The 9870-nt window shown below is 43.3% G+C and overlaps 1 non-coding gene across 1 annotated transcript; it reads left to right on the top strand.

Annotated features, from left to right (window-relative positions):
- Positions 1–6908: 6908 nt before the first annotated feature.
- On the top strand, positions 6909–7072 carry LOC142428454 (U1 spliceosomal RNA). The gene has a single exon (XR_012780353.1). It is a non-coding gene; the product is annotated as a U1 spliceosomal RNA (small nuclear RNA).
- Positions 7073–9870: the final 2798 nt, after the last annotated feature.

The following is a 9870-nucleotide window of genomic DNA, read 5'->3' on the forward strand; positions in this document are numbered from 1 at the left end:
CTCCCCGGGCTGCGGGCACTGGGCTCTGTGGTGGTGCAAGTCAGCCTGCAGTAGCTCCTGCGTAAATGCAGCATCAGGGACAGAAGCGGTTTGGGCTCCGGGTGAAGGCCCTTGCTGGTGGGAAGTGAAGCGGGAGCTAGGCTGACGGAAGGTGTGTGTGTGTGGGGGGGGGGGGGGTTGGGGGTCAGGCATACGAGGTGGCAGTGGAGAGGTCCCATGCACCAATAGGGGTGATGGTCCCCCGTGGGGGTTGCCCAGGCAGCCATTAGTAGCCTGTAGACCAATTACCCAGGCCTTGGTTGAATGGAGTGAGGGATGCGGCCCAAGTGCAGATCCGTGCCATCTGGGGAGAGGGGAACCACAGGAAAGGGAAGATTCTCTCCAAGTGGGGTCCCTCGAATGGGCAGTTGCTGTAGGGGGTCCCACCACCACTGTGTCTGTTTCGGCAGAGCAGTCAAGCAACTCGGAGCACGGGGTCCCGGTCTGGGGATGGAGTGGGACTATAGCTAGACGGAGCTGCGGTGGCGGGAGCTTAATGACATGATATGTCCCACAAATCGGATCCTGGATTACCGAGGCCCTGGCTCAGGACTAATGTGTGGGGTGGGGTGCTGTCCCGGAGGATATTTCACTCATCAGACTCCTTCCACTCGGCTACCTGGACAGCAAACCCGCCTTGTTTGAAAGTACTCTCAGAGTATGCTGGTCTCCTGATCCGCCATCTTCCCAGAAGTCCTTGGTTAAATTTTCAATACATATATAGTTTTAATTATTCTATTGTGAGTCTTACAGATATCATAACATTCCATAGTTCTATCACATGAAACACTATTAAACAATTGCTACCACAATGTTTCCAAACATTTTCTTTATTTTAGAACTCCTTGATATCAGCTCCCTTTTATTCCCTCTCTTCAATCTCTTTATTGTGGAAAACAGAACCTTCATAAAAGTGTAAGCAGCCTCTTCTCTATACTTCTTACCAGCAGGGCTTAGAAGACAAGGGCTAATGCTAGAGGAAATTGTCCAGAGTCCAGAGGATATAGATAAAGGTGATAACACACAATCCTCCAGGTACAAAGAGTTTTCTCTACACTGCTTTCCGTTAGATGAAAGTATAAAGCTGTCTCCTAAAGGCATCCAACTTTTGCTACTCATCTAAAAGATGCCTAGCTTTAAGAGCAATAAGGTTCTCTTTGTTGCTATCAAGGAGTCAACTATTCCTTTGTCTCTTACATGCCTTCTGGATGGGTCCTAAGAGACAGTTGTGTAACTGAGGGGCAGAAATAAAAAGGGAGAGAAAAGTATTTCTGCGGTCACCTCATCCATGATGTCAGGTCTGAGCTGGATAGAGAGAATATATACACTCACCGATTTATATTAACTCCGGGCATGCAAACCCATCCCCACCCACAACCCACACACACACACACACACACACACACACACACACACACACACACCTACCTACATAATGAGGTGGGAAGTTTCTTTACGCTGGAGGTCACTTAGTTCATTGGTTGAGTAATTTAACACCAGTGCTGAGGGCAGTTAGAGGGGAGTAACTTGTCCCTTGACTGGGAATATAATATGAGTGTGTCTGCTTCTATACATAAAGCTGGTGGCTGTTAGAGATTAGCCATGTGCTCCTATGAGGTATCATTAAGGTATCACTACAATGGGAGGATATTGTGAGGATGATGGGGATGAATTTTCATTAGGACCAAATGACTGGGACTCTTCTCTAACATACAAATATGAAGGCCTCCCTCCACCCAGAATACTGGCCTTGCAGGCTTCTTTAATGCAGACAATAGAGAATTCATCTACAAAGGCTCTCTTCCTGGTCCTCAATTTCACAGCTTGATACTTATCATGAAGTGTTTTAAAATGTTCAGGGTGTCCCAGATTCACACTTTGCCCATTCTGTTATGTATTTGGCTGCTAGAGACTTGCATGTCTCACTCCTATATAAACACTGCTAAATGACGTCGATCACTCATCAGCATTACAGATCAGACTGCTATACTCTATTTTTTGCTCTCTGCTTTATCTTCCTAAATGTCACATGCTACTTCTATGAACCCATTTAACTGTGAGGCTGGATCCCACAGTTTATGTCTGCTTTAAGAGTTGGTACAAAAATTTTAATAACACTTGTAGTCATTGTTCTTACTTGCAGGCATGTGAAAATTAACCAACCCATGGCAACATTGTAATTCAGGAAGGATCTTGCAATGTACTTGTTTTTGATGATGAGCATGACACCAATCTTAATGAATTTGTCAGTCTCAGTCTTATAAACCACTTAAATCTAAAAATAACTAGTGCTTAAAGTACAATAATACATAGAACATCAGTTTTTAAACATATCATTTTGACAACTTGCCATTTTTCTTGATAGTGCTTCATATATTCTGTCTTCCAATTATTAGTACATGTTTGTAGGCAGCTATATTTTCTCCTGTCATGACACACAGTGAAGGTCCCCAAAGGATTACTCCATCCACATCATTACTGTTGACTGTACTTTGAGAACTTAGTACTTATAAAGTGTTATTTAAGTGCCATTAAACCTGAGGGGCTCATGTTCTAGAAGTTAATCACCAGTTCTTCCTCCTAGTCTGTATTTCTGGAATTTCTACTTAGACCTGTGCACCATGTGTGATCCTGATGATATTTTAAATACTGGTGGCATTGTTTTCTATGTCACAGCAATCTGCACACCCCCACAGGAAAACACTGGAAGAGGAGTTTTGTAAGCTAGACTGTAGGCTTTCCATAAGTCTCATATATACCTGTAAAATTGTGTTCTCCGAAGTTGAACATTCTGAATTTTTCACATTTCCAGTTTGTCTAGTACTTAGTTGTCTTTCAGTAAAGATTGATGGAATGAATACATCTGATCTCAAGCAACTGAAATTAGCAGGCCTTACCACCCTTGTGTGTCTGTGTTTTGCTTGTATTTATATTCTTTTTATATTTTCACGGTCCTATTAAGCAACTACCAAAGTTGTGTTCATTCATTATTTTCACACCCAAACTGATTTCTATAGTAACCGTGTTTACCATTTGGATTGTTTACACAATTCTAAAATAAAGAAGTCAGTTGTTTTCAATGGAGACGAGAAAACTTTTCTCGATATTCAACAGGAACCATTTTATACTGAAATGAAATTTCCTGATTGTGAAAAATCCAGTAGTATGAAGTCACAATGCATTCAGCATCAGGAATCTGACAAAACTGAGAAACCACGTATAGGTGATAAATGTGGGAGAACCTTCTTCAAGGAGTCTTTCCTCTGTGAGCACCACTCAGTCATATTCTAGATAAGACTTATGAATGCATTCAGGGTGGGCAAGGGTTCGACAAAGCATTCAAACTCACTGTACATTATCAAATAGCACATAAAGGACAAAACCCATACACAGGGTTGGAATATGGCAAAGCTTACCACAGTAATACATATTGCGAGGAACATCGGAAAACTCATGTGGTAGGTACCCCCTGTGTATGCAGTGAATGTGGGGAAGGATTTAACAGGAACAGTGATCTCACTGCTCATCAGCAAACTCCTACTGGAGAGAAACCCTATGTATGTCATGATTGTGGCAAAGGTTTCATTCAGATAGCACATCTCAAAATTCATCTACGAAGTCATACTGGAGAAACTCCTTATGTATGCAGTGAGTGTGGTAAAGCTTTCAGTCAGAAGCAATGCCTAACATCACATCAGACATTTCACACAGGAAAGAAACCGCATATATGTGGTGAGTGTGGAAACACCTTTATCAGGAAGACCAAACTTACTGTTCATCAGCGAACTCATACGGGAGAGAAACCCTATGTATGTGGTGAATGTGGAAAAGCTTATACCTGGAAGAATATTTTCACTGTTCATCAGTGAACTCATACTGGAAAGAAACCCCATGTGTGTGGTGAATGTGGAAAAACCTTTATCTGGAAGAAGAACCTCAGTGATCATCAATGAATGCCTACTGGAAAAAAACCTAATATATGCGATGAATATGGTAAAGCTTTCAGTCAGAAATAATATCTTACAACACATCAGACATTTCTTTTTTTTTTAAACAATTTATTAGGGGCTCATACAACTCTTATCACAGTCCATACATATACATACACCAATAGTATAAAGCACATCTGTACATTCTTTGCCCCAATCATTCTCAAAGCATTTGCTCTTCACTTAAGCCTTTTGGATAAGGTCCTCTTTTTTTCCCTCCCTCCCCGCTCCCTCCACCCTCATGTGCCCTTGGTAATTCATACATCGTTATTTTGTCATATCTTGCCCTATCCGGAATCTCCCTTCCCCCCCTTCTCTGCCGTCCCTCTCCAAGGGAGGAGGTCACATGTGGATCCTTGTAATCAGTTCCCCCTTTCCAACCCACTCACCCTCCACTCTCCCAGCTTCGCCCCTCACACCCTTGGTCCTGAAGGTATCATCCACCCTGGATTCCCTGTGCCTCCAGCCCTCATATGTACCAGTGTACAAAGTCTGCCCTATCCAGCCCTGCAAGGTAGAATTCGGATCATGGTAGTTGGGGGGAGGAAGCATCCAGGATCTGGGGGAAAGCTGTGTTTTTCATCGGTACTACCTCGCACCCTAATTAACCCATCTCCTCTCCTAAACCCTTCTGTGAGGGGATCTCCATTGGCCAACACTTGGGCCTTGGGTCTCCACTCTGCACTTCCCCCTTCAGTCAATATGGTATACACACACGCACACACACACACACACACATATACATACATACACACACATATATATACACACATATATTTTTTTAATTTTTTGCATGATGCCTTATACCTGGTCCCTTTGGCACCTCGTGATCACACTGGCCAGTGTGCTTCTTCCATGTGGACTTTGTTGCTTCTGAACTAGATGGCCGCTTTTTTATCTTCAAGCCTTTAAGACCCCAGTTACTATCTCTTTTGATAGCCGGGCACCATCAGCTTTCTTCACCACATTTACTTGTTCACCCACTTTGGCACCAGCCATTGTGTCGGGAGAGTGAGCATCATAGAGTTCTAATTTAATAAAAGAAAGTATTCATGCATTGAGGGAGTGTTTGAGTAGAAGCTCAAGGTCCTTCCGCCACCTTAATACTTAACCTATAAATATAGACACATAGATCTATTTCCCCATCCTCCTGTATATATTTGCAAGTACATGTCTTTGTCTAGACCTCCATAAATGCCCTTTGACTCCTAGCTCCTTCCTCCATCTCCCTTGACTTGCCTCCTGCCCTACTACCATGCTTCGTCGCCACCTGGGCGAGAGTATACCTCTTCTCTAAGCAACCTTACCCTTGATCATTTCCCACCATGCCTGCCATTCCCCCCTCTCTACCATTTTGGGTCCCATGTTGTTCCCTTGTCCCTGTGTTTGTTAACCCCACTTCCTTACCCCCCTACCCTGCCACCCCAAGTCCCCCCGGAACTGTCTGTCCCGTTTTTTTTCCTCCAGATAGTTCTTCAACCCTGTCTTATTCAGACAGACCTGTGGAGACACTAACATGCATGAAAACAAGACAGAGGAAAACAAAGCAACAGTATACAACCAGACAACAAAACAACAAAAACAAACCACAGGCAAAGAACAAAACAAAACACTTCACAAAAGAAAGGCTTGTAGTTAGTTCAGAGATCATTTGCTGGCCCTTAGGAGCGTTTTCCAGTCCAGTCTGTTGGGGCAGCACGCCCTGGTCCCAAAGTCCACTTTCAGCATTCCCTGGGGACCTTGCCACTCCATTCCCTTGCTGTTCCGCTGCAGTCCCCCAGTGCTTTGCCTCGGTGTGATGGGATCAGGTCTGGTGTAATTCTCACACGGTGTCTCCGGTGCTGTCCCCTGTATCGCCCTTAGTCACTGAGTGGCATCATTTCTCATAGTGGGGCCAGCCATGTTGTTCTCTCTGTGGACTGGCTGCTCTACTCAGGAACATCCTCCTCATGGCCTGGTGGGCCAGGCTGTGTTCCACTCTCTCCTCCTGCCCCTTCATCTGCTCCCATGTGCTCTGATCAGATATGTCCATCTCCCAGAGCTGCAGAGTCAATGTAGTCCTTTGGAACAAATTCTTTTCGGGGGAGGGCAGGAATCCACTTCATTTATGGTGCTGGGGCCAGCTTCCCAGATGTCTCCACTGGTTTCCTAATCCACGCCTGGATATTGCATTCACACCTTGCGGCACTTGGTTGAAGTCTGGTCCCACTTTCCCTGTGGAGATATAAACAATACCCTCCCCTTGGGTGGATTAGTGCCCCATGCCCCCACTACCTTTTTCTTCCTTATATTCATCCTTTTGTTTTCCTTTCCCCCCCTCCTCCACCATGGTCTACCATGTGCATGCCTGGTTTTGGTCTGGTCTCTACCATACTACACAGTCTTTGCCTCAAAAATGTTTGTATACAGTAGCTTTTTCCCCTATGCCACTTTTGCTTTTAAAAAAATTTTTTTATTCTTACCTCAGCGGGCTTATGTTGTACTTAAAAAAAAAAACTACAGGTATCAGCCTCCTACCACCTCCCCCTCCCTGATTGCTTAATCAAAAGAGTTAACAGAAAATTCACCTTTGAATATCCCCATATTTCTTATTCATAAAATCAAAACATGACTGAGTGATTATAAAAGGAGAAAAAGTAAAACTTAAGCACATATGGGTGTTTTTAGGTATGTATTATTTAGTTTGTTTCAAACTAGAAACCATCTTTAGGCACAAGGATTTATAATTCACCGTAGTCCAAGTTACATGGGACATAGAAAAAACATTCAGATGTATTGAAAATGACATGCTGTGTGGGTTTTTGGTTAAGACCAACAACAGCAAATTAGAATAATAAATTCTATCTTGACAAAGAGTTTAGATAATTTTCAGATACATGAATACTTACCTGGCAGGGGAGATACCATGAGCACGAAGGTGGTTTTCCCAGGGCGAGGCTTATCCATTACACTCCGGATGTGCTGACCCTTGCGATTTCCCCAAATGTGGGAAACTCGACTGCATAATTTGTGGTAGTGGGGGACTGCGATCATGCTCTCCCCTGTTATTAAAAAAAAGAAAAGAAAAAAAAGTTCAGATACATGATCTCTGTATTAGCATTATCTGCATGGACTGCGTTTAGAAGAAACACATCATTAGAAAGATCTAGTATCTTTATTTTTAAAGTTATATGTTTTATTCCTGAATTACGAAGTAACATTGGTCAAAGATACAAAATGTTCTTCATTCTCAGAGTCCTACTGCTATTGTCATTGGAAACAGCTCTTTAAACGATTCTTACTAGATTTTAGATTGACCAATAAGCCCCAAAACTATTGTGCCCTCCACTTGCATTGCTGGTGGAACTTTCAGCAAAGTATCCTACTCAGGCTTCTTTCAAGGTGTTTGATGTGGTTTTCTGCCACTGTATCCCTGGGGAATAAATATCAGCCTATGAAATCAGTAAGGTTAATATAGAAAGGAAAGAAACACAGGATAAATAAAACACTATTTAAAAGTCAAACAAAACTTTAATAACGTGTTATATAGTCATGACACTTAAAGCAACCTGGTACAATGGTATATATGAATAGCAGTGGATTAGAATTGATAACCTAGATATACAACCAGGTACGTATAGACAACCTAATCTTTGATAAAGGACTAAAACACATTAAGTGGAGAGGAGATATCCTTTTCAACAAATGATGTTGGAAAAATTGGATTTCCACCTGCAAAAGAATGGAATAAAGTCCATACCTCATGCCACATACAAAAATGAACGCATGATAAATCCAATACCTACATATAAACCCTAGATCATACAGCCAGACAATAAAAATGTAGGGACAAATTTGAGGGCAGTTATACAAGATATAAACACACTATGGCCATAATAAAAATATTCACATTATAGAAGACAAAATAAACAACTGGGAGCTACTAAAAATACATTAATGAACATCAAAAGCCTTCATCTATAAATCCCTGAGGACCAATAATGAGAGTAGCCATACCAGGAGGGGAAGGGGATGGTGGAGTAGAAAGGGGGAATCGAACACAATGATCTACATATAATCCTCTCCCTGGGGGTCGGACAACAGAAAAGTGGGTGAAGGGAGACATCTGGCAGTTTAAGATATGACAAAACAAGAATAACCTATAAATTATCAAGGGTTCGTGAGGGAGGGACAGTGAAAGAGAGGAAAATGAGATGATAACAAGGGCTCAAGTAGAAAGAAATGTTTTGAGAATGATGATGGCAACAAATGTACAAATGTGCTTCACACAATGATGTATAGATTGGGATAAGAGTTGTACGAGCCCACAATAATATGACTAAAAAAACCAAAACAACTTCACAAAGAACACTAGGATACAGTTAATTCACACTTCCTAACTTGTGTATGTCTGCATGAATGCCTGATTGCAAGTCTCACTCTCTATTATTTCATTCTAGTCCATTAGGCTAAATAACCGCTTCTTGACTTTTTATAATAAAGCTTACATTTTAAATATATTTAAGAATGAAATCTAAGAGAATCATAGAATAATTAATGCTTTTGGTATTGTTCTTTGACAGGTGTGGCTTTGACGGGTGACCAGCTATTCCTCACCTCTCTTGACTTTCATTATAACTAAGAATTTCCCCTGTGTGACTGATTTTTAGTGGAATTTTCTCAAAGAACAGGTCCAGTCAATCCCGAAGGATCTAGGTTGCTGACTCCTACCTTTGAGTGACTCATGGTCTCAAGTCTAGCATTTCCACATAAAAGAGCTTGTTCCCCTTTAATACAGAAAAGAGAGACTTCTACTCACATTGGTAGAGTCATGGTGAACTACAACCCAGAAAAGCAGGGAATAGACTTCCAGCAAGATGGCGATGGTGTAACACATACCAGAGGGACTCCACAGGGAAATTCAACACTGTTGGAATGCAGGAGGAATATCATAAAGATAAGTAGGCACAGACCGATGGGGTTTTGAGGGGCTGGGGGCTTTTGGCTTACCTCAGTGGAGGTCGCTGGGGCTTCACCTTGGTCCCGCCACTGTCTCTGCTGGAGCCGGGACCATGTGGAGCCTGTAGGGAGGCTTGGTCTCAACACAGCCACAGTTTTTCACCACCAGCCTCAGGGCAGGGACTAAACCCATGGGGCTCCTCTCTGTCCCCCCCTAGATCTTGGAGGGCTGCACAGGGAGGGGGCCTCTTCTCAACACAGCCACAGCTTGCCGCATGCTGCCGCAGAGCAGGGACTAAACCCTGCAGCTCCACACTGGCAGGGATCTAACCAAGCTACATTGTTGCTTTGTTTCCATCTCTTCACTATATCCCCTCCCCCTGCTCCCATGCATCCAGAGCTTGCTTGTTAACTTTTTTCCCTCCTCTTTGCCTCTTTCTTGGTCACTCACAAGCTATTGCTAACCTCCAGACCACTTCCCTTAGCCTAGGGCATTTACACCTGTGCCACACCCAGCTAGGTGAGCTCCACCCTGTGTAGCTAGGGAGGCTGGGAAAAGGCCTGCTGACCCCCACAAGGGGATACTCTGCTCAACTTATTTTTTTCTGCTCAACTTCTTCCTGGGGAATTCCTGCCTGTGTGCCTGGGGTCACAAATTAAAAGAGGGACCAGATTTTAACCCGATGCTGCAAGATGTGAATCCAACATGCCCGCCTGGAGTGAGAAATCAGTGAAGAGGTCTGGGGGGCCGGCCCCAACCCCAACTAGTAATGGGACATTTGCCCCTCCCCTCAGAAGAATTTATATCAAAGGATGACACTGAATCTACAGTTCTGGAAGAGGGACATATCTGATCGGAGCACATGGGAGCAGATGGAGGGGGAAGAGGAGAGAGTGGAGCACA

This window comes from Tenrec ecaudatus, chromosome 15, assembly GCF_050624435.1.
Source record: "Tenrec ecaudatus isolate mTenEca1 chromosome 15, mTenEca1.hap1, whole genome shotgun sequence".
Taxonomy (NCBI): Eukaryota; Metazoa; Chordata; class Mammalia; order Afrosoricida; family Tenrecidae; genus Tenrec; species Tenrec ecaudatus.